At 49.1% G+C, this 24,320-nt stretch overlaps 1 long non-coding RNA gene across 1 annotated transcript; it reads right to left on the reverse strand.

Annotated features, from left to right (window-relative positions):
- Positions 1-16,725: 16,725 nt before the first annotated feature.
- On the reverse strand, positions 16,726-23,718 carry LOC140603986 (uncharacterized). Its single transcript, XR_012007030.1, has 6 exons — positions 23,537-23,718; positions 22,671-23,166; positions 21,785-22,402; positions 20,982-21,258; positions 19,138-19,648; positions 16,726-18,509 (listed from the first exon to the last, which is right to left on the reverse strand). It is a non-coding gene; the product is annotated as an uncharacterized lncRNA (long non-coding RNA).
- Between the last annotated feature and the right edge of the window lie 602 nt (positions 23,719-24,320).

Raw genomic sequence — 24,320 nt, forward strand, 5'->3', positions numbered from 1 at the left:
ACTGTGAGCTCCCTGGGCTTGTCATCGCTGTAGCCCCAGAAATTTCCCTGGTGTTTGGCAGACGGTATCTGATCAATGTTCTGGGACAACAGGGCAGCAGAATGCCCACCCGGCGCCTGGGAAGGACCCAGAAGGGTGCTCTCGCATCTCACCCCAGGAATTTCTTCAGAGCTAAACTGTTGGGCGAAGGAGGGCGCAGCACTGGGAGTGTCGGAGGAGCGGAGTGGGAACAGCTAGGATTTTTTATGGCCTAATTATGAATTAATGATCAAATTAGAAAAGTCGCTGTTAAGGAGTTAAGATCCACCATTGAACAAACCCCGCAGAACTCCTTGCAGGCTCTGCGTCCATTCCCGCATCCTGTTGTTCCCCACTGCCCTCGCGGAGGGGAGCCCCGTGCCCCGAGTGGTTGTCAGGCCCATCCGTGGGCTCGTGCTTTGATGGGAGCCATGCCTTTGAGGACCTCTTGAGTCCACAGAAGCATTCCCTCTTGGAGGCTTCGGAGACACACCGTCTTACTTCAGTGGGGACCTGGAGACTTTTCCGGAACTGAGGGAGCCCTGCCCTCTGTGTGGAGAGAAGACAAAGTGAGATGTTACGACCTGGTGCACCAGAGTCAGGCAGACCTGAGTTTGAATCCTGCTCTGCCAGTTGCTGAGCCATTGGCAGTCCGCCCGCCTCGGCGTCCTCGCATCGGTGTCCTGCAGCTCCTGCCGCAAGCTGTCCCAGGCAGGGGACTCAACCTAACACTCACTCCCCGCAGCTCCCCGGCCAGGCACCGGCGCTCCACAGGGCCACCCCCTCTGGGGGCTCGGGGGGTCAGTTCCTCCTAGCCACCCACCCCCCCTGCTCTGAGTGTCACGGGGCCTCACCGTGTGGGCCATATCTGAGGATAAATATGAGGGCCTGGGACCACTGGAGAGTCCAGGATAATCTTCCATCTAAATGTCTCTAACTTGGGGCGCTGGGGGGCTCCGTTGGTGAAGCGTCTGCCTTTGGCTCAGGTCATGATCCCAGGTCCTGGGGTCGAGCCCCGCTGCTAAGGTTCTCTGCTCAGCAGGGAGCATCCTTCTCCCTCTGCCTCCCACTCCTCCCGCTTGTGCTCTCTCCATCGCTCTCTGTCAAATAAATAAATAAAATCCCTTCAATAAATAAATAAATCGAACTTTAAAAAAATGTTTATTCATGAGACACAGAGAGAGAGAGGCAGAGACACAGGCAGAGGGAGAAGCAGGCTTCATGCAGGGAGCCCGATGTGGGACTCGATCCCGGGACCCCGGGGTCACGCCTTGGGCCCAAGGCAGATGCTCAACCCCTGAGCCCCCAGGCGCCCCAAATATCTCTAACTTAATCACAACTGCAAGGACCCTGTTTCCAAATGAGGTAATATTTACAGGTAGCAGAGTAGGACTTAACACCTTTGGGGCCACCGTGACATTTCTCAACCATTAATAATTGTTTCTACTGGAGTTCTGTCCTGGAAAGTAAGCCCCAGACAGGGACTCATGCAAGTAGAGTTTTGGGGGGAAGAGATCCCAAGGAGCAAGAGGGGGCCTGGGGAGAGTAACACAGGGAAGGAGGGAAGTCCACAGGAGCAAACTGTATAGAGCTGGTCTCCATGTGTAGCTGGGGCTCCATCCTGCTGAGGACCCTCTGAGAAGTGTCTAGAATGACCTCAGCATTGTCCTGTGAGGGATCATCACCTAGCCGGCTTTGGCCCTGTGGGATCTGGAAGCAGTGACGCCCCAGAGCAGAAACCCTGATAGAAGCCACACAGCTGAAACAAGGTGCCCCCAGGCCGCACCTGGAGGAAACGGGTTGTCGTGGCCACAGCTGGACCAAAAAGCTGAGTGAAGAAGCCGGGTGAGGCAGACCATGGTTCTGGTCCTCACGTGTTGGGAGGGTGCAATGTGGCGATGTGCACCTCTACTGCGTGGTCAACACCCGCAAAACGGGAGCCGTCACTTTGGTGGCTGCTGTTACTACCACCTGAGTGTATACCACACGCCTGGCACGGTGCCTAGAGTATGGGCAACTCCCAGGGTATGTGTGCTGGTGGAAGGAGGGAGGGAGGTGAGGAAGGAGGGAGGTGAGGGAGGAAGGAAGGAAGGAAGGAAGGAAGGAAGGAAGGAAGGAAGGAAGGAAGGAAGAAGGAGGGGGGAGGGAGGGAGGGAGGGAGGGAGGGAGGGAGGGAGGGAGGGAGGGAAGGACAGGCAAAAGCAAACAGACAAACCAATACATGTTCTGAAACGAAACTTGGTGTTTACCAGGTAGTCAGATGGGGGCTTTGAGGCACCCGGTGAATACAATAGGACAGGGACCTGGTGCCAAGATTAACGCTTTTTTGAACCTAACTGCTTTGGGTTTTTCTTCCGCTACAAAGTTGAAGGAGACTGAATTCACTGTGAGTGAAATGAAACTGAGTTTCCATGGCTCCGGACAATTTCAAGATTCAGCTCCAGCTATTTCACGCAGCCGTGGATCAGTTGGAGCCCTCGTGCTGTGTCGGGCTGGAAGCGACTTAACTTTCCATCCTGGAGTGAAATGTTTTCGGAAGACCCAGGTGCCCTGATTCCAGGGCCCAGGACCACAGGTTAGCAAGGTGCCCACCGCCTTTGGGAGGAATATATACGGACCCCTGGGTCGTTATCATCATCCATCTCCTCTGAAACAAGCACTTCGTGCTTCACTAGATGCTTGCTAGGTGCTAACCCCTGTGTCGGGCGCTAAGAGTAGAGGATTCACAGTGGAATCCTTAATGAATGTATAATCTGGGGAGAGAGTGTAGTTACGTAAAAATAACGTTGCTAGGCAACTTATAATAAGGCCCGTGGAATGCTTCTGACAAAACTGCTGAAGCTCGGGGTAGGGGACCGGGCTCACAAGTTCTGTAGCTCATCCAATCCTCCTGAGGATAGAGCAAGCTCAGGCCTTGAAGGGAGGGCTGGACTTGGATACTTTGAAAGGGGACAGGAGGAGCGATGGCAGGCCGGAGGAGCCACGTGGGAGAGGGGCTCAGCACTCTCCAAGGGGAGCTCTGGCCAGGGGGTCCTGGGCAGATGGGTGTGCCAGCAGGAGAGAGAAGAGAAAGTACTAATGCTTCGTCGCTCATCATAGCCCAAGGAGGGCAGGCTGCTAGCCCGAGCCGGGCCGGTCCACGCATCTCCGATCCAGCGGCTACAGTGCCAAGAACAACCTAATTTGGGATTGAGGCTAGTGAGATCACACTTGGCTAACTTTCCTATAGCCAGATCATGGTTGGCTGCTGCTCTCTGGCAGGCGTGTCGAGAAACAAAGAAATAAAGTCCCTCTTCTTTTAATGCTTTAACCTTATGTTTTCCATCTTTCCTGCCTCTGCCTGGTTCTGCAATGGAAGGGAAGGATCATACTCTTGGGTTTACTCATATATCCATCTGTTTAGTCAACAAATATTTACTGAGCACCTGCTGTATGCTTCACTCTATGCTAGGCACCGGGAGTCGATGGTGAGCCTACAACCACAGGCCTTTTCCTGTAGAGCTAAGAGTGTAGTGATGTAGGCAGTTGCTAATCTGATCACCATCCCCGTAAATGCAAAATCACCACTCTGGTGAGTTCACAGAATCTCTGGATGTGTTAATATGGGGGGGGGGGTGTACCCGGAAAGGCCATGCGGGACCTGAAGAAGTGACAGTTGGGCTGAGGATGAAAGACAGCAGGCTGAGTCTAACCAGGTGAAAACGGGGAGCAACATCGGTCCAGACAGCTGCCCCTGCAGTGGAAGAGGGCTCAGCTCATTTGAGGAACCAAGAGAAAGCCAACGAGATGGGGACGCAGAGACTCAGGGGAGCAGAGGGGAGGATGAGTCTGGAGAGGCAGCCGCGGCCTAAGAAGGCCGTGCTTTGTGGTCCGTGTCATGATTTTGTCCTTCAGCCTAAGAGCAGTGAGGAGTCATCAGACACCCAAGTAATGTTGCTGTGGAACAAGAGGACGGAGTCAGCACAAGTCCTGGTAGTGTTATCGAGCTCAAGTGGCGGACTTTGGGGTGGTAAAAAACAAATGTATTCCAAGTTAGTTAGGCACTAACAGCTGGGTGATGGAACAGAGACCACGAATACTAGTGATCTCGGTCTGTGTCTCTGTCTAGGGCAGCATGACAGCTCCACGGTTATGAATCAGGCCCCCTCTGGCCTGTCACTCTCATTCATGGGTCCAAGGTGACCCCACCGCCAGGACAGCATTCCAGGCAGCAGGGAAGGAGAAGATAGGCCACAGAAGCGCTATGACTACACTTTCAATGGCATAATCCAGAAATTGCACAACTATTTTTGCTCACATCCCCTTGACCACAATTACTTTTTTTTTCCAATTTATTCATGAGAAACAAGAGAGAGAGGCAGAGACACAGGCAGAGGGAGACGCAGGTTCCCTGCAGGGGCCTGATGCAGGACTTGATCCCAGGCCCCCGGGGTCACGCCCTGAGCCCCCGAGGCACCCCCCACAATTACTTTCTCGTCCTCTCCTAGCTACAAGGGAAGCTGGGAAATGTGGCTTTTCTCATAAGCAACCCTGCACCTGCAGCTAAAGAGTCTACCACTTCTCCCATTAAAGGGGAAATAAATGTGGGTGGACAGCTGGCGGCCTCTGCCACCGGGCCGTTAGAGATCACCCAGCACCAGGTCGACTAATGCAGGTACACATTCATGTGATGACCGCCTACTGTTTGTCATGCCCTGTGCTAGTGCAGAAGCTGTGAAGACGAGTGACACCCAAGAGCCACCCTCAAGGGGCTCACCATCGAGTGCAGTGGCGCTCAGCCTCAGCTCCCTGTTAGGATCACCTGAGGATCATATTCAGTCTCGCCACGCTCATGTCTCACCCCTTCCCCATTAAATGAAAATCTCGGAGAACTAATTACTGGTGTGTCTTAAAAGTCCCCAGGTGCTTGTAATGTGCTGCCAAGGTTGAGAAACACCGGCTTTAGTGGAGGAGAGTGATGGGCGAGCAAAGAGCTCCAACATCAGGCAGCGTGTGCTCAGAGAGAGGTTCAGACCTCCGTGGGAGCACCGGGGGACATGGGACTCCTTCCGGGGCCCCGGGTCTCGGAGCCTGCCTGCAAGAAGGGCCACCCGAGCAGAGTCTTGGAAGACTGGTGGCAGCTTGCCAGGTGTGCTTGGTTGGGATGGGCATTCCAGGTGGTGCAAGGAGTCCGTACAGGGGCACAGACCTGCGACCCATTTATGGAATTCTAAGATAAGTGGAAATCTTAAATTATACAACATCCTAGCACTTGCAGCCGTCGACAAGTCAGAGCCCTGCTCATCGTACCTGAAAGCAACTGCTAGTCTGCAACCAACCAAATATTAACCTTTTGTGCTTATTCCTCTACTCCTGGTTATAAGCACTTAGCCTTGTGGGTTCCTGGAGCTCGAGGAAGCAGGCGTCTTTCCAAAGGGGCAGAGAGAATGGATGCAGCTACAGCCCCGGCAGGGCTCAACTTTAACCCTTTAGTTGCCAGAACATGGGGAGGTGATGGGCCGAGAAGGCCAGGCTGAGGGGCTCAGACATTTTAGCAAATGGTACGACCGTGTGGTTGCCTCCTAGCCAGCATCAGCCCTCACCACGGTGCCTCACTGAGCACGGAAAACCAGGTATCCCCGCCGCCACCTGCAAGGCGACCGTGAGGTCAAGAGGCGTGACGGCGGCCAACAAAGTGGAGATAAGGCGAAGGACGGGGGTGACAAGGTGGCAAAGCATCGATGGAGGGGGGAAGGACTCCAGATGGAGGAGCTCAGAGCTGTCGTGTCGGAAGAAGGGGGGAACCAGGTGACGGAAGCCAGGGGCAGGACAGGCCCGCGAGGTGCCTGCCGCGGCTGAGGCTCCTGGCATCACGCCCCCGAGAGCCTGTCTCTGCAGCCCTCCTCGGCTCCCTGCAGCCTCCGACCCAGGCGAGGCTCCACGGCCACCACCACCCCGGGGGGCAGTTCTCCAGCTCAGTCTCTGACTCCGGGGGGAGAGGAGCGGAGCGAGGAATGTGCCAGACACGGCCCAGGACAGGAGGGCCAGGAAAGGACTGCTGTGTCGGGCTGGCTTCGGCCCCTCTTCCAAAATGAGAGGCGGACAATAGGGGGCCATTGTGTCCCCAATCAACTCTCAATTATCCAGGGGCAGAGTCTCCACTCCGGGTCCCCCTGCTCCGGCCGAGCTGCCTCCAGCTGTCTGCCCTTTGACCGCCCTCCCGCCGCCAGAGCGCTCGCAGGGCGGGCAGGTGGAGGCAGGGCGAGAAGTGAAATTCAGATCCGTCTTTTTATAGCAGGTCCTTAGACGCTCTTGCAAAAGGGGGAACAGTCCCTGCTTAAACCAACATTCGGTTTATTTGGGGTTTTAATTTATCAGGGCCCTGCCTCATCCCTCATTAGCATGGGTAATTGGTAATTGGCTAAGTGATACTTATTCAATCTGTGGCGCCTCTGCCACTGTAGCTGCCTTGTTCCATTTTAAAAGTCGTCTGCATTAGTGAGCGCTATATTGAAATGATTTTCTTAATGCACTTAGAGCTCTGCTATTTTAGCATAAAACCTGCATGTGCATTCCCCGTCTGGGGGAGGGGGCGGCTGGGGAACGGGGGGCGCCCACAGACCGGGGTGTCTGCTGGGACATTTGCGCTGAGCACCATACGGTGATGTTCGTCTCACTTTCCAGCGTGAGCCACTGAGTCCGAGACGGACATGAGGAGGCATTTCCCACAGATCCCCCTGAGGGCTGTGTGGCCGGGGGAGGCCTGGAGGCCCAGGTTGCCCATTCCTCTCATCACCCCCCCTTAATTCAGACGCCTTGTGTTCTCGCCTGCAGGAAACAAAGGTGGTTCTTTTCCTCACTGGAGCTTAGAAAGCTGAACTCACGTCGGTCCACAAAGAAGGAATTCCCGAGGTCCGGAGGCACCGTCCACGTGTGCGGTCTTATCAGAAGGCAAACCGGGGCGGGATAGGCGTCCCGGCCTCCCGACCAGGCTGCAGGGTGAGGGGAGCAGAATTTACACTCTAGGGGCAGAGAGAAAAATTCCCTCGTGCGTTTTGGGGGCTACTTTTTATTGCGGATATTCTGTAGTGTTTCGAATGGTCTAGGGTCATGAATTTTTTTTTTTAAAGGAGGAGGACCAGCCATGATTAACCACCAAGGAGTTGGGCTGAGATGTGGACAAGTTGAGTGCTCACCCTTCGACTTTGGATTAGAGCAGCCTGGCTGTGAACATGGCCGGGGCGCTGCCTCTGAGCCCACATCTGCCTCCAGGGGGACAGGGAGGTATTTTGCAGGGGGGCCTGACCCACTCTGAGAAGGTCTAGGTGTGACCCTCACTTGGTCACTGATTTGCCAGCTGCCAGGCAGCGTCCCTGAGCCTTGATGCCACCACCTGACTAACGGGCGTGGTAATGGCTCCTTACCCCATAGGAGGCCAGGAAGGACGGGGTGCGTGAGCTCGCTTAGCATGATGCCTGGCACACAGCAAGTGCTCAACACATGTCCAGTCTCCCCAGCACCTGCAGGGTGCTGGTGCTCTGAGAATCATCAGTAGCTGTGAAAAGAAAGTATGTGGGGAATTGAGAAGAAAACTGCAGGAGGAAGGGGTTGCAGTTGCATGACACGGGCTCTGCCCAGATAACACGCCTATTTATCCAATCCCTGTTTAATGAACTCAGTTCTAGTAGGAGCCCACCAGGTGCGGCAGGTGACTCTATTCTTACCTTCAAGCTGAGCCTTGCCCTGGGTTGACCTGGCCTGGGAAAGCGTGTGCATGCGGCAGCCAGGTTTTGATGAGGGTCCTGAAGTCGTCTGCGGCAATCTGACGGTGGTCCCATTCCCCAGCCAGAGGGCGGGCGGCAGGGTCAGCAAGGAGCAGGTCCTTGCCCAGCATCTCGCAACGTATGGAACAGCGGTCTTCCCGTTCGGGCATTTCAGAAAACGTTTGAATTGCTTTCGATGTCTCACCATGCTAATTAAATAAAATATGACTAATTAAATGTCATAAAGCACGATGTAGACTTGTTAATGTCAGGGGCGATCTTTAAAAACAACTATCAAGATGGGCGTCATTTGTCACATGTCAACATTTTTAGTTAATTTTCGGTGGTAAATAAGTAAATTTTATTTAAGAAATGTGAAAACTGGTGAGGTGATTAGGGCATCCTATATTTTGTGCCTGATTAGACTGTGGCTTACATGGGGGGCTGGAGAGTCTCTTCTGAATAGTTAACTACCCATTTTTTCAATTAAACATAATGTTATGTTAACATCCTTAAAGAGGTAAATGATGGCACAGTAAATCCAATTAGAATACATACTTAGGACTGGATTCTCCTGCAATTTTCAAAAAGCTGATTGCATTTTACATCTTCCCTGCTATTGTCAGAGCGGCTTGAGCACAAGTTGCTTTGCACCCCCCGCCCGATGTCTGTGCCTTTTCGCGGTGACCTTTGCTGGAAGAGCGGCTGCAGACATCACAAACTCTCACATCAATTTGCCACAATTGGATGTGGCATCTTGCAGCTAATTTGATTTGGGAAGAAATGCACCTGGCTCTGTTTTTTCCCTATAGAACGTAGAGGGAGTTCTGAGTCCTCGCAGATGCCATCTACCCGAGGAGCCCGGGTGGTTTTCAAGGTCTAAGCAGTTTGTCTCCACCTCCCCCAGTACAACCCGTTACAAAGGGAAAGGAGCTGAATTATTTAATGCAAAAGGAAATTAGATTGGTGTCAGGGAGGGAGAACGAGAAACAAAGTGAACTGAAAAATACAACTGTTGATATTACGTCCAGTCTTTTTTCCTTAAAAGAGAAACCAGCCCTTTTAATTTGGCCCCTTCTCTTTGTTTTTATCACATCAATTACACACAACCCACCCACCCCCGCACCCCCGCCCCAGATCAGAATTCTAAGCAAATGCCAACCTGTCAAATCCATACTATTTGAAAGATATACAAACATACAAATGTAGTTAGAGAGGGTTTGGGGTTTTGTTTTTTTGTTTTTTGTTTTTTTTTTTTTAAGTTTCAAACTGATTTGAGGTTGTGGAAAATAGATAAAATGGTAATGTGCTTAATCTATTATTGATGAATTTAAATAGATCAAAGGGCTGCCTGTTGAAGGAAAAATACAAGTCTCTTTTATTCAGTGACCCACATTTTATCTCAATTATTCGCCAGATATTGAAAAACAAAATAACCAACAACAACAACAACAACAAAACCTGCTTTGCAAATATGATGTATATTGAATAGGTGAGGATGCTCTAAAGGTAAGGGGGAGAAAAAGGATATTGAGTATTTATTTGCCCCAGAGATGCACTGGATTTAATTTGCATGGGAAGAGTGGTTTCCTGGGGAGGTAAATACATGTTTATTGTGTGGAACTCTCCAAGGGCGGTTGGAGAGTTTCTTGTCTGTCCTGCTGCCCCAGGACTTACCTACAACGTGGCTTATGTACCGGAAGGTGGGGGCATTCTTTGGAAAAAGAAATCTGTCATTTTTTTAAGTAATCTCTACCCCCAATGTGGGGCTTGACCTCACGGCCCCCAGTCGAGAGTCACATGCTCCACCCACCGAGCCAGCCAGGTGCCCCTTCACCTGTTATATTTTTAAGAGTGAGTCCACACCGCGTCAAAGGTTGAACTAAGGCAGTTTTACTTACACCTTCATGTTAAGGGTCTGATTCCACATGATTCACGCACAGGTTTGAAGTAAAGATGGGGCGGGGGTGTGAGTGATTATCGCCAGGGAAAGGAAGGGGCCTGCGGAAAAATCTAAGCAACAAGAGGACAGGGACCATTCTGATTGCTTCCTCCTCTCGTCCCTGGTGCCAAGTCTGTCGTGGATGCTTAATAAATACTTATTAAATGAGTTCCTGAACCTTTATAACTTCAGCATTCACTCTCCTTTTGCACAGATAGACCTAACCGAAGTATGTCTCCGGACAGCAGCCTGACGGGTCCAGAGGTACCTGTGTGCGTGCCGGATGGTCTGGTGATTTTTATTTTGAAGATGCAGAGCGTGTGGTTATTGCCATCACGAGCGCCTTGTATACTTTTACTCCTGCTTCCCTTGCGTCTTAAAGATAGAAGGTTTGGGGGGAACTTTGATCGTTGTAGAGACCAAGAACAGCTCATTTTCGGCTGGTGAGAGTGAAAGATTCTGTAATCTTCAACAAAAGGCAGAAAGGCAGGGAAGAAAATCAAGACAAATTTCTAGAACTCTCCGCATCCCACACTTATACCACCAACGGTCCTCCCGGTGCGTCATCATTCTTTTCTCTGAACTTGTAATTTTCGGATTGTTAGGCAGCTCCATTTTTAAAAGCAGGAAGATGCTATAACACAGACATAACCATTCTGTATAATATTCCATTTGGATGTGTAGGAGCCACAACTCATCCCCATGAGACCAGTGACCCGAAGAAGGAAATATCTCAAGAGGTTGCTTTAACTCTTCAGCTCCTACCACAGAGCAGGGACTCAATAAACATTTGCATGAATAAATAATCGATTAATTAATGAGAACAGAAACCAGCACTTGGGAGTCAGGATAGGTTGGCTGCTTACACCAGATGTCGAACAAGCAAAATCACGGTGGCTTTTACCCAAGAAAAAGTTGCCTTCACACTCATGTTAAGGAATTCCGGAGTCAAACAGTATGAGATTGATAGCGATGCAGTTCGATGCTGTCTTCAGAGACACCGGCTCCTGCCCCTGCAGCTATTCACACGGTCTGGCGTCGACCTTCTAGACGGAATTGAAGGTTCGAAGACAGGAAGGCAGGAGGATAGAGAGGGAGCCCTCCAAGCGGAGGCAGCTGCTGTTCAGCAGCTTAGAAGCTCCCACAACGATCCCACTTATCTCACCGTCTAGAATGTAGCCCTAAAGCCGCACCTACCCGCCCACCAGGGAGATTCGGAAATGTAGTCTTTTGTCCAAGCCTGGAATTCAAGCTCTGGTACCAAGGAAGAGAAGGCAAGTGGGTATTGGGTTAGGCAATGATAATACCCGCTACGTTAGCATATACTCTGCAATAGAGGGTTGTAAAAATTTTTTTTGATTCCTCCATCTGGCCTAATTATTCATTTCCTCCACATACCTGTCAGGGGGTCGAAGAGGAAGAGGCAAAGGGTTTCTTTAAGCATAAATGTCAAAGGCATTGAATAATAACATAACGTTGCTAGGTGCCAGGTACTGTTCTAAATACTTTACCTATATTAATTCATTTAATTTCTACAACATACATACAATTCTTACAAAAGCCCTCCTATTATCTTCATGTTACAGATAAGATTTTAAGACACAGAAGGGTTGAGTGACCTGCCCAGGATCAATATATGTGGACAGCAAATATATGATGGAGCCAGGATCAAACGGAGGAGGTCTGACTTTTAATCTACTCATCAGAAGTTGCCAAATAAATACTGAACAAACTAACGAAGTTAGAGAACAAATTCTTAGATTTTCACAAAACACATCTTTTTTAAGAGAGAAAGAGAGAATGCATGTAAGCGGGGGAGAGTCAGAACCTTAAACAGGATTCACACCCAGCATAGAGCCTACGTGGAGCTTGATCTCAAGACCCTGAGGTCATGACCTGAGCCAGAATTAAGAGTCAGACACTCAACTGACTGAGCCACCAGGCGCCCCCACAAAACACAACATCTTAATCGAAATATGGGATGAAGTAAAACTTAAGAATTAAAGTCCTTTCCTCTCCTCTTACCATTTCGTTAACATTTTCTTAATGCTCCTAAAATACTTTTCTTTCTATCATGTTTTCATTTGTGGTAGATGATTCAAAGGAATAAACATTAGAAAAACTCAAGATATACTTTTTGGATGAAATTACTCAAACTTTATTCTCCCTCTGGTTTCAGCCATACATTCTTAGAGCATACACATGAGTCTCAAAGCTACATGAAAACATACTATGTGGGAGAAGGCAGACACAAAACACATATTGTATGATTCCACGTATATGAATTGTCCAGAATAAGCAAATCTACAGGGACATAAAGTCCACCTGGGGGTGAAAGAAAGGGATGGGGATAGACTGCTAATGGGAATGGAGTTCCTCCTGGAGGTCAGGAATATATTCTAAAATTAGATGGTAGTCATGGATGGACAACTGTGTGAATGTGCAAAAACCATTGAACTGTATACTTTAAATGGCTGGATTTTATATATCTGAACAATATCTCAACAAAACATTTTAAAAAGAAAAACAAGGGGCACCTGGGTAGCTCCCTGGTTAAGCATCTGCCTTTGGCTCAGGTGGTGATCCCCAGGTCCTGGGATCGAGTCCTGCATTAGGCTCCCCTCTAGGAGCCTACTTCTTCCTCTGCCTGTGTCTCTGCCCCTCTCTCTGCATCTCTCAGGAATAAATAAATAAAATATTTAAAAAAGAAAGAGAGAGAGAAAAAGAAAAAAGAAAGAAGGAAAAACAAAAGCTAAATGTTTAATGGTTGATGCAAGTCCAGAGGACCCACCATGCTAACGGCTCTGCAGCTGCACAGGCTGCAGTAGCTTGGGTTACATCCCCCTGTCCGTCTCCTTTTCTGTTCCCATCCTTATTCCGGGCAAACAGGCAGACCCAGTGTCCCCTGGACACAATTACGGGGTGTCTGTTTGTTTGTTTTTAACTTGTTCTTTTGTTGACTTTGCCACCATCCTGGATTGCCCTCCTCAATCGCTCCCTGCCCATCCTTCAAGGGCGGCTCAAATCCTACCACAAGACTGTTCACCCACAAAGTTGTCCTTCTTTCCGTGTTCCTGACACCAGTAGATGCCACCATCATCCAGTCAGTCAGTCCCCTGTTTTCTCCCTTCCTCTTACTCTCTGCATGGAGCCTTGCTAACATAAATTTCAAACATACCTTGAATCCACTCCTTGTCTCCGTCTCTACCATCATCACCTTTCTTAGGTTACTGCAATCAGCTTTCTAAACTGTTCTCCCCACCTACATGGCTGTTGGGCTCTTTATTAATCTATTGTTCTCACTTTCTAAACTCTAATTTGGATTGCTGCAAAATACATTTCTGCTTCCTAGTGACAACAAATGACAGCTGTTCCTATTAGGCTCTACCAGTAGGGGACCCCAAAGGGATACTCGAAGAGAGAAGGTGGGGTGAGGTGAATCAAAGACTTAGAAAAGAGGAAATACCACCTAAGATAGAAAAACTTACCAACTGACTGTGTTCCATGGGGAGGCCCAGAGGAAACCCCTTTATTAAAGCAATCACCAATGCAGCAGCAAACGAGGGCCCAACATTATTGAGATGACTGTCCTCTACAGCAGAGATCAGCAAACTTTTTTTTTATAAACGGCCTGAGAATAAATATGTTCTGCTTTGCAAACCCTATAGCCTCTGCCACAACTGCTCGATTCTGCTGTTGCTGCACAAAAGTGACCATAGACAATATGTAAGTGAATGAATATGGCTGTATGTTCCAATAAAACTTTATTTATAAAACAGGCAATGGGCTGGGTTTGACATGTGGGCAGTAGTTTGCCAATCTCGGAGAGACAGATGATGACTGCAGGTAGACCGTGTTGTTATAGAACTGAGTCATCCGTAGCATTGAGAGTAAGAGAGTCCTAAAATAATAGAAGCTAGGTAGAGGCACTTAAAAATCAGAAGCAAAATGAGTGCAATTATCGTAATGAGCAGCAAAGTTAGACTGGCAATAAAGCGGGCCTAGCCTCAGAGAGGTAGGAAAATGGTTAATAGGGGCATCTGGGTGGCTCAGGGGTTGAGCGTCAGCCTTTGGCTCAGGACATGACCCCGGGGTCCTGGGATCGAGTCCCGCATCAGGCTCCCCGCATGGACCCTGCTTCCCCCTCTGCCTGTGTCTCTGCCTCTTTCTCTGTGTCTCTCATGAATAAGTAAATAAAATCTTAAAAAAAAAAAAACGTGGTAGCCTCGATTACAGCTGTTGTGCCAAATGTGGTATCATTGCTGGAGCAGCTTTGTGAATGCATTCTTTCCATCCATACTAGGAAGGGGGATCAAAACCTATTTGCATCCACAAAAGATGGATAAGAGTATATTTTTAGAGACTCGTCCCCAGCTATATTAACTCTTCTGCCCTGTGTTATAATATCTTCCAAAGGGATCTGGACCATCTTGAAATACCACAAAGCATCAGACTGGCCCACTGTGTCAGCAGCATGATATCCAGCTCATCAGACTGGACAAGCAGGAAGTAGCAAGTGTGGTGGAGGCTTTCATAAGATCCATGTAGTCCTGAGAGACAAAGATAAACCCTGGGAAGATTCAGAAACCTAACACATCAAAAAATTTTATAAGAGTCCAGTAATGCAGGACGTATTGGTAGATATTCTCCAAAGTATGCCTCTTTCACCTCCACCTCTGGAAAGAAAACCTCATGCTTTTTGGAGTTCTAGAAGAAGTATATTCTCCATGTTTGAGTGCTACCCCCGATTAGTTGACCAGGTGACGTGGAAGCCTACCAGCTTTGGTAGGGCCCGGACAGGGCTCTGAAGGAGGCCCAGGCCCCTGTACCACTCTGTCATTTGGACCAAATAACCTGGCAGGCCATATGCTGGAGATATCTGTGTCGAGAGACAATTTTCCATGTTTTTTTTTTGCATAAAGATAAAGGTAAAGATAGTACTTCCTTCTAGAGGAAAGTGCAGGCATGCTCACTGCCCATTATAAAATGTTTGGGTTCCCTAAATGCAGGGGTCCCTCTTCTGGAACAACCGCTGTGGATACAGGTGTGATGTGATACTCTCTGCATCACCTTATGGGAATTGGGGTCCAGGAAATCAGTTCAAAAATGCTGATAGTCGGGCTACTGCTATAGCTGCGGGGAACAAAGTGCTCTTCATCTCTGACCCAAGAGCCTCATGTCTTCTTCCAGCACCCACGAAGGTGTGGCAGGTTGACTTGTTGGCTTGCCAGGAGGTTAAAGCTTCAGACCCTTCACAGTTCTTGAAACTTATGATGGGAACAGACTCAGTGTGCCGTGTATGGCACGCCCCGATGAAAGAGTCATGACGTGGGCCCCCAGGGTCCTGGACAAACAGCCAAGAGATGTAAAGGACTTGACTCACAGGACTATGGGGCTGTCCAGCCCGAAATCTATTCGGGTGAGAGTTGATATCACAGAGGCCAGATTTCCAACAGGCTGAAAACCTGGGCAAGGTTTTTGTACTGCAGTCATAAGAAAGACTTATTCTTCAGGAAACCTCTTATTCTTCAGGCTTCCTCCTAAGTCTTCAACTGACAGTATGAGGCCCTTCACGTTATTTGGATGGCAATCTGCTATGCTGGAAGGATGCTGATTTAAATGTCGTTCCATCATGAGAGACTCCTAACTCTGGGAAACGAACTAGGGGTGGTGGAAGGGGAGGTGGGCGGGGGTGGGGGTGATTGGGTGACGGGCACTGAGGGAGGCACTTGATGGGATGAGCACTGGGTGTTATTCTATATGTTGGCAAATACCAATAAAAAATAAATTTATAAAAAATTCATGTATGATTCTTTATGTAAAAAAAATAAAAAATTAATAAAAAATAAATGTTCCATGTAAAAAATGCCTTCACTGCAACTTTCAGCCTGGTGTTTGGCCCAACGCCCAAAACTGGGTACCACAGCCTAACCAAGTCAATATAAAATTACTTTTTGGGGGTCCCTGGGTGGCTCAACAGTTGACTGCCTGCCTTTGGCCCAGGGTGTGACCCCGGGGTCCCGGGATCAAGTCCCACGTCAGGCTCCCTGCATGGAGCCTGCTTCTCCCTCTGCCTGTGTTTCTGCCTCTCTCTCTCTCTCTCTCTTTCTCTCTCTCTCTCAAATAAATAAATAAAATATTAAAATATATATATATATATAATTACTTGTCACATCACCCAAGCCGTACAGCTCCCCGTAGTAGTGGCTGTGGCCTCTGTCGCCACCGCCCCTCAGCCCAGCCTCCGCCCCCCACCCAGTCCTGCTTCCTTCACCTTCTCGCTACTGGTTTTCCCAAGAGCAACCCCCCCAACAAGCCTCCTGTACAGATAACTCCTTCCGAGAGTCTGTTTTCCCAGAATCCTGAAATAAGACAGAGACGCCAAGATGCACAAACCATGCTATCGGAATAGTTACCAAGTCTACGTTAGCGGCTAACTCCCAAGGGTTTTATTGTTATCTTTTAAAATATTTGAAATCACAGAGTCCATTATCTTCGAGAGAAATAAGCCTGTCTTATTATGTGTTGAAAAAGCCATTTGACTCCAAGACTAAAGCAACTGATCGATTCAACAGAAAGCAAATAATGGTTAAAAAAAAAAAAAAAAACCTCCCTTACTTGTTTTTCTTTGTGAGCTTCTCTCCTAAGCAGGAACTGCTTGGAGTTTTAGAGCTCCAAGCCCTCGATCTGTTACTCTTATCCATGCACATGTTTCAAGAATGTGTGCCCACAGACATTCAGCAGATGGTCTCGGGCTGGACATCTGGAAGTCTCATCAGATTATGGGGCACAAATTTGTGATAATAGATTTAATTCAGTTTTTGCTTAACATTTTTTTGGCTGGTTTAAAGACCCTGGGGTCAGTATGTAACTTGGCAAGAGTTTTACAAAAATTGTTCCGAATTTACCATCAATGGGCTGATCTTATACAATATTTTGTTTGTGCAACTCAGACCAGCTGGGTAAAAGCTAATGAAAGGAATGCAATTATAGGGGGGTGGGAGGTACACGCAAGCCTTATTAATGCATTAGTCATTCCCCATGTACCCCTGACCATCCCACATGTGCTGCTGCATAATGAGTGCAAGATAACCTTGGGGAGCAGGGCCATCTTCCCTTATTTTCTGATTTGAGACTCTAGAATATGTGCTTCATCTTGACAATTAAGGGGCAACACAGCCATAATTGTAACCACATAATTTTGTATTATTATTAGGAATCGTCTAATATAAACCTTAAGGACAAAAACGTAAATGAAGTAAATGTTCACCCCAATGCAACACTTATGTAAGGTTAAAGAAGCTTTCTCTTCCGATCACCAAAAAGAGTATGAATCAAATCTTGGCATATAAGACACGATGCATTTTTCATGCTCCGTTCATAGCATCTAGCACCCGAGTTTCACTCAAAAAGTATTTTAAGTGGATGGATGGATTTCTTCTTCTTACTTATTTAAAATTAAGAATGAGAATAAACCAAGAAGAAAACGTCTAACCACCCCCATTCAGAGAGTAATCAAAGATTATAAAAAGGGCACGAACAGGAAAAGAAATCTCAAAAGCCAATCAACATAGAGAAAGGTGGTCGGTCTGAGTATCACTCAGGGACATCAGATTAGACAACAAGCAGAAACCACGTCACGCCCTTCATGTTGGCAAAAATGTAAAGAAAGATGGGCCATCCCAGAGCTCTGCAAGAACCGTCACACCGTCAGGGTGGGACTGAATATTGCGGCAAACACCGGGAAGAGCCATCGGCTACAGGTAGGTCGGCCAAAGATGCACTGAGCCTACGACCCAGCCATCCTACACGTGGGTTTTACACTCCAGACAAGGATACCAGCTCACACATTGCAGCATTGTTGGAGGTAGCGAAAGCAAAAACAGAATTGCAGCTCATCTAAGGGTCCTTCAGTGGAAGAATTGATGAACCCATCCTGGCATATTTCCACTCTGGGTGGAATACTATGCAGCAGCCAAAAGGAATAAATTACGGTGGCGTCTGCCAACAGGGATACATCTCAGAAACAACAATGAAAAAAAAGCAAATTGCAGGAATTTAGAAAAAGTACTTCCCAGAAAGTTGAGAAAAAAAATCTTAAGAAAAAGTTTGGATGGGGATGCCCGGGGGGCTCAGCGTCCATCCAGGGTGTGACCCGAGGGTCCTGGGATCGAGTCCCACATTGGCCTCCCTGCATGGAGCCTGCTTCTCCCTCTGCCTGTGTCTCTGCCTCTCTCTGTGTCTCTCATGAACAAATAAATAAAATATTTTAAAAAACAAAAAGAAAAAGTCTGGATGTTTAGGGATGCAAAATGCATACAAAAATTGCTAACCATGCGTGGGAATGACAACCACTGAAATCACTAGGGCGGTTACCACTAGGGAGGAAGGTGCGGAAGTAGAACTGGGGTGGGGGTTCACAGATGGCTTCAGTTGTGTCCAGTACTTCTACATGGGGGGGCATCTGAAGAAAATAAGGCAATATGTAAGACTGCTGCTCTTGCCGTAATTTTCTGTTTCTTCCAAGTACGTTTAAAATATATGATGTTTTCTTAAAAAAGCAATATTTAAAATAAAACAATCAAGTTTATTTAGAAATCTGAGATCAAGGACCAGCTTCCTTAACTCCACAAATTCAATGGTGCGAGGGAAGACGAGCTCACTCCGACACCGGCCCAGCAAACATTTCTCCCAGCGGCCTCTCTCCAGATTTGCAATGAAAAATCACCAAAGGCAGGATGTTTTGTCTGGGAGAGCTGAGCTCATCCCCTCCCTGCGAGCGCGCTGGATTTCCTTTCATTTCAGTGCTTACAAAAATAAAAAGAATTGAGGCTGCCTCTTCAACAAGCCTCGATGGAAAAGTCTACATTAGCAGAAATCCCATCAGCTACCAAACTTCTGTTTTTAATTCCGCCTCATAATGTAAATACTTTTACTTGGAATTATTCACACACACCCCTCTGTGCCCCCGCCCACCCAAGGCCTGGAACTAACATGACCTGATCTAGACTCTTTTTCATTTCTTTAAAAACAAAACCAACAAAAATCCCAAACCCGCACCCGTCCCCAGCACCTCTGATTATGCTAGCAGCACCTGTCCCTTGTGGGAAATTCAAAAAGTGCTGAAAAGCATTTTCCAAATTATAAATCACTTGTAATCTCAAGACTCAAGCTGGCACTTTCGGGACGCCTGGGGGGCTCTATGGTTGAGCGTCTGCCTTCAGCCCAGGGCGTGACCCCGGGGCCCCAGGATCGAGTCCCACGTCTGGAGCCTGCTTTTCCCTCTCCCTGCATCTCTGCCTCTCTCCCTGTGTCTCATGAATAAGTAAATAAATATCTTAAATTTAAAAAAAGGCAGAAACAACCGCCCTTAACGTAGCCACAGTACTGTTTTCCCGCTTTTCTCTATGCATGTGAACACTTGCACACACACACCTGGAATCACACCGTCTACTGTGCTGCATTTTCCTCACTCGACAGCACATTCCACTGCATTGCTGGCCTGGAGCATCCCTCTACGGTCTGCGGAGGCCGCAGCAGCCCTTGCGCAGGGCCCACGGCGCACAGAGGCTCCCAGCAGTTGCCATTCCCGAAGCCTGACCCAGTTCCTGCCCGGCGCGGCCCGGTCTGCCGTCGTGAGGATGTCCAAGTCCCCGTCCCCGTCACAGGGAGATGCTCATCGTATGTCCCGGGCTTGCGGAGAGGCCTTTGCCAATGCTTTGGTGTGTGCGTGTAAAGCACTGTTTAATGGCCAGAGAGCTTTTGTGCAGGTTTTCTCTCTTCAGTACGAGCCGTTAGAGTAGCCGTCGGCCCTGAAAAACCCAGAGTCCTGTTGACCTGGGCTAGCAGGCTCCTCGCACTACGTAAGCTCCTTGGGGCCAGAGATGACGCCTGATGTGTCCTTGTGTCTCCAGTGTCTCGCACGTAAAAGGCTTTCAGGACATGTCTGTTGAAGCCAAGAATAAAAGGAGGTTAAATCCACGTCGCACAAACCCACGGTTGGCCGTGCTATGGAAATCACTTTATACCTTAAAGCTGTGTTTTCGAAATGACGCAAAAATTGGATTCAACTCTCGTAGTTTAAGAGCTTCACTTCTGGGATCCCTGGGTGGCTCAGTGGTTTAGCGCCTGCCTTTGGCCTAGGGCATGATCCTGGAGTCCCAGGATCGAGTCCCATATCGGGCTCCCTGCATGGAGCCTGCTTCTCCCTCCTCCTGTGTCTCTGCCTCTCTCTCTCTCTATGTCTATCATGAATAAGTAAATAAATAAATTTTTAAAAAAATTAATTAAAAAACAAAAGAGCTTCACTTCTCCGTGTTCACAACTGCTATGTCGGCCTTAGGACACGGGGCCCTGACCAAGCCAAGGCTGGGTGGCAGAGAAACATAAGAGTGAGATCATAGGAAAAAGGAGCCTAAGGACCCAGGACATTTGGGGGCTGGGGGCGGGGGACCAGCAGCCTTTGCATGACTTAGGCTGTTGCCCTGGGCTTTGGGTCTACACTGAGAATGCTCATGTCTGCTGCAGTAAGAAAAGATGATTCTTGAGCAGCCAGGATGGACTCCGGCCAAGGTCAGGGCCCTGGGGCCACGGGGAGCTGCAGCCGCACACCCCGCCCGCCTGCACCACGAGCCGGGCCCGCAAGGGCCCTGTGTCCTCCCAGCAACGCACAGGCGAACACAAGTCCAGGAACCTCTTGCAGGGCAGACGTGTGCTAAGGGGCAGAATGGCTACAGAAACAGCGCGATCGGCCCTACAACAAGACGTACTTTTGCGCTCAGCGTTGACTCTGGCGGCACCGAGCATGGGCCTGGACACTGTCTGACTGTCTGCACAGCCCCTTTCCCAAGAGCTCTCGGATCACTGGGCAGGGTGGGGGGGGATGACCCCTACAGGCTCACGGAGAGGAAACCGGCGAAGCAGCCAGTTGAGTGTTTTGACGCTGCCAAGGGGGAAGCTGTGTCCTGCCAGCTATTCCCACTGAGGCCTCCATGGCCGTGAACCCAGGGACCACCCGCGCCACTCTCCATCCATCGGGGGCGACGCTGCCTCTGGATTAAAACTTACTTGAGAGCCAGACACCATGCAGGTGCTTTTCTTGGCCGTGAGTGCTGCCTGACGTGTTTTGCATCACGATGCGTGGAAGACACCACGTGTGTGGCCAGCACGCAGCCAGTGGCCTAGGCGAGAAGCCACTGGCGAGGGATCGCGAAGCTCCAGGCCACACTGACCCATCGGTGGTCCCAGAAACACAGTATCATGCCGTCCGACTAACCCACCTGTGGCAAGCCATGGGGAAACTGCTTGCGGGGTCGCCTCATGTGACAAGTCCAGGCAGGGAGGCGGTGAGTGAGGCCCCGATCACGTCAGCCAGGTAAGAAGCGAACTCAGCTGTCGTCGACCACGTTACTCGTTCATGGTTGTTTGTTCCCTTCCTACCCTCACAGTGCTTTCTTGGAAGACGGAAAATACTCCTCTACGCTGTTAACTCCAGGCTCGGACCCATGACTCGCTTCAGGCAACGAAGCATGTGGACGCGCCATCTCCAAATGGGGGCTGCAACCGCATAGAGATGTGTGTGCTGTCATGTTTACTGTGGCCTCACTCACCACGGCCCAGATATGGAAACCCCGGAAGAGCCCATCAGTGGATGAATGGATAAAGAAATGTGTGTGTGTGTGTGTGTGTGTGTGTGGACATACATCCTCGATGGAATGTTATTCAGTCTTGAGAAAGAAGGAAGTCCTGCCATTTGCAACAACTTAGATGAAACCCGAGGGCATTATGCTAAGTGAGATAAGTCAGACCAGGAACAGAAGACAGTGTTCGACGTGGCTTATATGTGGAATCTTAAAAAGTCAAACTTCCAGTAATAAGATTAACAAATTCGGGCATCTAACATACAGCGGGCAGTGCGGCTAATGATGCTGTATTGTCTACCTGAAGGCTGCTAGAAGAGCAGATCCTAAATGTCCTCACCACACAGAGAGATGGTAGCAAGTGACGGGCTGGAGGCGCCGGCTAACGCTACGGTGATCATCATTTTGCAACAGATACACACATCAAGTCAAGACATTTATACCTTCAACTTATACGATGCTGTGTGCTGATTCTGTCTCGGCAAAGCTGGGAGAAAACACAGAAACTCGGGAGCAGTTGCACAATGCAGTGTGACTTCTGAGGCTCCCACCATCTGCCCCAATAATGCGCCCTAGACAGAAGCGTCACGATGAAAAACTGGGAGCGCAACTGAGAAGAGCCTTGCAGAACCAAGCACAGCTATTGCCAACCCACAGACATTGGGGTGAGGAGCGAGAAGTATCCCCATAAGACACGAGCTTGGGAGTGAGTACAGCACGAGCCCACGAGTGCAGGGCATCTGCTTGGATCCACAATCCGGGTCTCTTTCATTTTGCCCTAGTGCCCCCGTCCCCAGGCCTCAAGCTCTCCCCATCATCAGCCTATTTCCTGGTATCTTATTTTTAATATCCTTGGTAAAAATACAAGGACCTCTCTTTTTGCCTTGTTTTCCTAGCTGTGATACTAGTCCCTGGAAAATCCCAACATGAGGGGCCCCTGGCTGGTTCAGTGTCCAACTCTGGATTTTGGCTCAGGAAGGTCAGGATCTCAGGGTCTTGGGATTGAGTCCCGCATCAGCACGGAGTCTGCTTCTGCTCCCTCTGCTCTGCTCGCTCTGTCTCTGAAATAAATAATTAAATAAATTGAAGAAAGAAGAAAGAAAGAAAGAAAGAAAGAAAGAAAAAAGAAAGAAAGAAAGAAAGAAAGAAAGAAAGAAAGAAAGAAAGAAAGAAAGAAAGAAAGAAAGAAAGAAGAAAATCCTGACATGGAAGACAAATGACTCCTTGCAAATGTAGATATAAATACATGCACACATATCTACACATACACACTTTTTAAAGCCCATTCCCTTACTGTCACTACCACGCTATTCCACACTCACTACCCACCAGAGAGTCAGGACACTCTTGACACAGCTCAGTTCTCACTGCTGTTTACAGAATAGGACAATCGATCAATATTCGCTTTGCTAAAGAGAAAATGAAAGACTCAGAGATTGATAATAATAACAGTGATCTCTGGGTCTGTTGCTCCCCGGGAGCTCCATCTGTGCTAAATGATGGTATTTAATCCCTACAACTACCCCGAGAGGCAGGTATTCTGGGTACAGCTGGCTGTGCCCCAATTGCCATTTTTCCCGACTTCCCTTAGTAGTTAGGGACCGGGAGCAAGGCCCAGCGCCGCCGGCAACACACGTTTTCCGTGCTTCTCTGCCATGGGCCGCCCGGGCCACTAAGGTTTGGCCAACAGGATTGAAACAACGTCCAAGTCTTGCTCTTGAAAGAAAAGCAGCATGTCTTTCCTTTTCTTTTCCTCCTTCCTCTGGTTCGATCCAGACATAATAGCAACACCAGGAACAGATCATGAGCTCAGGGTCCAGGGTCCCTGAAATTTAACATGAGCAAGGAAAAAAATTATCTATTTTCAGCCTCCGTGGCTGAGCTCACTCTCTCACACACACACGCCAAGCACCTGTCGTGTACCCTAACTAGTCCACCAGGTGGTACTGCTTTGTTTGGATGGGGAAATTGAGGTTAAGATGGATGAACTTAGGGGCGCCTGGGTTGCTCAGCAATGGAGCATCTGCCTTCGGCCCAGGGCGTGACCCTGGGGTCCTGGGATCGAGTCCTGCATCGGGCTCCCCGCATGGGGCCTGCTTCTTCCTCTGCCTGTGTCTCTGCCTCTCTCTTTGTGTCTCATGAATAAATAAATAAAATATTTTTTAAAAAAAGAAAAAGAAAGAAAGCCAGCCAACCTGACATCCGGCCACACAATCATGAGCACCCGCGCCAGGACTTGGTCGAGGTGGGGCTGGTGCCCACGGCTGGCTCTTGGTGCCCAGCTCACCAGCTTCTGTAGGTCAGTGTTTAACCCTCGGGCTCCATCTCCACCCGTTGGTTGCCATGGAGTCCAGCACAGTGCTCCGTAACAGGCTGGAAGTTCCCCTCAGCACCAGGCAGGTGGAGGCCTCCTCCAGGTGGGCCACACCCAGAAGGAGAATACTCTGCGGCTGGGGGAAATCGAGTCATGACTCTCCTCGCCGGGATGCTGCAGAGAAAGCATCAGGGCAGAGTGTGCCTCACGTGCAGATGAGACCCAGATGAGGGCCTCACGACCCCAGGGTGGTGGGATCAAGTCCTGCATCAGGCTCCCTGCTTAGCAGGAGTTTGTTTCTCCCTCTGCCCTCCCTTCCTGCTCCGGATCTCTCTGGCTCTCTCTCCCTTTCAAATAAATAAAAGGAAAAGAAAAGAAAAAAGATGATCTACTCAGGCCCGACATAACTCAGCTAAACCATTTTAAAGTCATCAAGAAATGTCCTATTTTTAAAAAATTCATTTATTTAGTGAGAGAGCGAGAACATGCACATGTGAGTGGGGGGAGAGGCAATGGGCGAGGGAGAGAATATCAAGCCAACTCCCCACCAAGCACCAACCCCTCAACACACACATCACCCCCCACCCCAGTGCGGGGCTGGGTCTCACGACCCCAAGATCATGACCTGATCCAAAATCAAGAGTCAGATGCTCAACTGACTGAGC

The sequence above is a fragment of the Canis lupus genome, chromosome 14 (genome assembly GCF_048164855.1).
Source record: "Canis lupus baileyi chromosome 14, mCanLup2.hap1, whole genome shotgun sequence".
Classification (NCBI taxonomy): domain Eukaryota; kingdom Metazoa; phylum Chordata; class Mammalia; order Carnivora; family Canidae; genus Canis; species Canis lupus.